At 31.7% G+C, this 3,181-nt stretch overlaps 1 long non-coding RNA gene across 2 annotated transcripts; it reads right to left on the bottom strand.

The window, feature by feature from the left end:
- Positions 1 to 313: 313 nt before the first annotated feature.
- On the bottom strand, positions 314 to 2,541 carry LOC108224762 (uncharacterized). Of its 2 annotated transcripts, none has more exons than XR_010284186.1 (4): positions 2,448 to 2,541; positions 2,078 to 2,328; positions 599 to 1,248; positions 314 to 439 (listed from the first exon to the last, which is right to left on the bottom strand). It is a non-coding gene; the product is annotated as an uncharacterized LOC108224762 (long non-coding RNA). The 2 variants fall into 2 exon arrangements; XR_010284187.1 differs by having other exon boundaries at positions 323 to 477.
- Between the last annotated feature and the right edge of the window lie 640 nt (positions 2,542 to 3,181).

Genomic DNA, 3,181 nt, shown 5'->3' on the forward strand with positions numbered 1-3,181 from the left:
AGGCTCCAGCCTTCTGTAACATTATACTTTATACAGATAATCAGAAATAGACTTTGGAGGTGAGAAGATCGAGGTTTATTGAGCGTATATTATTGCTAGAAGAACTTTTAAGCAAACTAAACTACCAATTTTTTTTGTTATGTTACTAATATCCTAGTGAGATGGTAATTGGTCTTATTATTTCTACCATGTACAACTGGAGAAGTTATAATGGTTAACGAGATCATCTGCTCTATCTTTAGACTCTAATAATAATAAAATATGTTAATTTCCACCAAGGCTGTAATCATGTAATCGCTAAGAACAGGAAACCATGTAGTAATACATAACATGACAATTACCTTGATAATAGTAATGAGAGGACCATTTTTATCAACATATCCCGATTTAGATTTCATCTGGTAGCAGTGTAGCACATCCCTTTCATTCTAGTAATCATCTGGAAACAGTAATTGTAAGGATGAACTAAATGGTAACCTGACAAAACATTTTGGTCGATAAAGGCTTTATGCTGCTGCACTATTGCTATATATCTTGTTCATATTCTGCAAAGCAATCTCATATTTGTATACTGATCAGAACACATAAGCGTACTAACCTCAGAAATAATGAACTGCTCTGCAAAATTACAAACAACTACATGAAGCTCATAAAAGATAGATAGATACCTGTTTCAGATAAGGAAACAACAATTTAGGAGAGATATAACAATTTAATAGATACATATCCGTGTTCTTCTCCGATCCCTCGAGCCTAACGAATGAGAACACATGAAGCTCATATGGTGGTGTGTATAGTCACAAACAAATGAGGAAAGAAAGAGAGAAAAGAGAACATACATAGAAACTTAATCGTATCATCATTATAGTACAAATTGGGGTAAGAGTAATTTTTTATACTTAAACTAATACAAGCATAGCAGGCACAAAAAAGTAGCAAACTCTTATATGTCAGATCTAACTAATAGCAACCAGCAGTTGAGAAAGTTCCAATCTAAGAGCATGGTGAAACTATAAATACAATTTTATATCCTATATATGCATACATAGGTGTCACATTTCCAAGTTTATCAAATTTAGACATGTACTAAGGCAAGATGAGGATAAATGAAAGTATAAACCAGTACTATCTTCAGCATGAGCAAGAACATCCCTCCTCCATTCAGAAAGCCTTTATGTGCAGCAGCGCAAATATAAAATATACTTTTCTTTTGCAAGTTACTGAGCATTGAGGATATCCATCTATATCCTGCATTGAAATCATAAAAAATATTCAGACATAATTATGATATTATTTTTTACAAAGTCAAGGAAATTGAAATATGGGCAGAGATTCAGAGTACAAATAACATAGTCACAGCCTTTTAAAGCAGAAGAAATTAACGACATCTTGTCTCGATAAAAGAGATATCAGAACTCTCGAATTCAAATTCAGTAGAAAATGAGATAGCTCTATTTCATCAGATCATAGATCTACAGTAGAGATAGTTTGTATTTTCTTTCACATATCTGTCAATATCAATATAAGCCAACACTATAGAACACGGAGGATGCATCTATCTAAAAGTTCAGTCGCTTTCAAACAGCATTAAACTAATAATCTATTGCATTCCAGGTCATTACAGAAATCTCTTTAAGATTTAGCCAAACAATATTAAAGACTATTCAACTCTCTTTGATATATTGTCATATTTCTACATCAAATGTAAAATAACTTAAATCCACATGGGACAAAACATAAAAGGCTTGGATAATCACCAAACAAAAACTACCTTCAAATACGTGACAATGCCTGCCTAAATAGTTTTAAAAAAAGAACAATGAGCACAAAAAAGCATTCTGGGTATGAAAAGTTGAGAATGCGGATTTCCTTAGCCTTTTTACGAATTAAGCATCTAGCAAAACCAGATTTTGCCAACAAAATACAGAAGACTGCCACTGATGTTTTCGTTACAACTTATAATTCCTCAGCTAACAAATGATCCCACAAATAAAAATATATAAGCAACACTATCCTGAAAAAGGGTGACACTAATAAGGTATTAGAAGTGCAGCACAAAACAATTTAAATAAAGTACCAATTGCTGGGGAGTTAGTGCGCACGAAGGTCTAAGCTAATTCTGGAAATCTAACTTTATTTTGATCCTCTCATCCTCTGGGTATTCATATTCAAACACCTGGTGCATCGAACAACGACACCAGTGTGTACAGATGATAGAGAAAAGTCGATAACATGTGATCATACTACCCATGAACAATAGTAATCTAGTCTCGAAATCATATACGTATTAAAGAATAGATTCCTGAACCTCGAACTAAAACTCTAAACCTGCAAGGGAAAAGCCCAAAAATCTCTTATACCCAATCACCTTGAAAACTGCCTATAATATCAGCAACTGTTTATGAAGCATATCTATGTAGTATTAGATATACAAAAGACATATATACCTTTACGATGCAAGCAAAAAGTGAGACGATCCAATCGGCTGTACAAGAATAAGCAACGGCTGAAGGAATTCCCAGACAACATGACTGAAAACACTGATCGTCCAGCAGACATAGGGATAAAAAAGTAATGCAATCCTTATTATCATGGGTAAAATTGTAATTTCATAATGATTTTTTTGGCTCACACAAAGTCCTTGTTGCAACATTATATATATAATAGATTTTTGTAAGAGATTTAAATGGTAAAATAGAAAATTGATTGATTTTAAAACTTATCCCGGGCCAGCACCTTCTACGAATCGCACATGCACTCTCTTAGAACATGAAGCCTATTAAACAAATTTTTATCATTAATATATTTTTGTATAATTAGAAGATAAGAAGGAATTTTTTTTAATATTTATAATAAAAGGTTGTTTAAAAATAGATAAAGAAAAAATAGGACTTTTTTTGTCACTTTTATATAATTATTATCTCTTTATATATCAGAAGGTAAAAACAAATTTTTTTTTTTGAATATTTAAAATAAAAATCCTAGGCTTCGTCCTGGCTTCAATTTTTTTTATCTTACACTTTTTAAATATCTTTTGAATTAAATTACTGCCATATAAATTACAAGGAAGGTGGTCTCATTTAACAAACTTCACATTGTATTATTAAATGTATGCTAAGCTTTATTCAAAAAAAAAATGTATGCTAAGCTTTTTATTCTTGTTTTTGCGTTATATACACAA

The sequence above is a fragment of the Daucus carota genome, chromosome 6 (genome assembly GCF_001625215.2).
Source record: "Daucus carota subsp. sativus chromosome 6, DH1 v3.0, whole genome shotgun sequence".
Lineage (NCBI taxonomy): Eukaryota > Viridiplantae > Streptophyta > Magnoliopsida > Apiales > Apiaceae > Daucus > Daucus carota.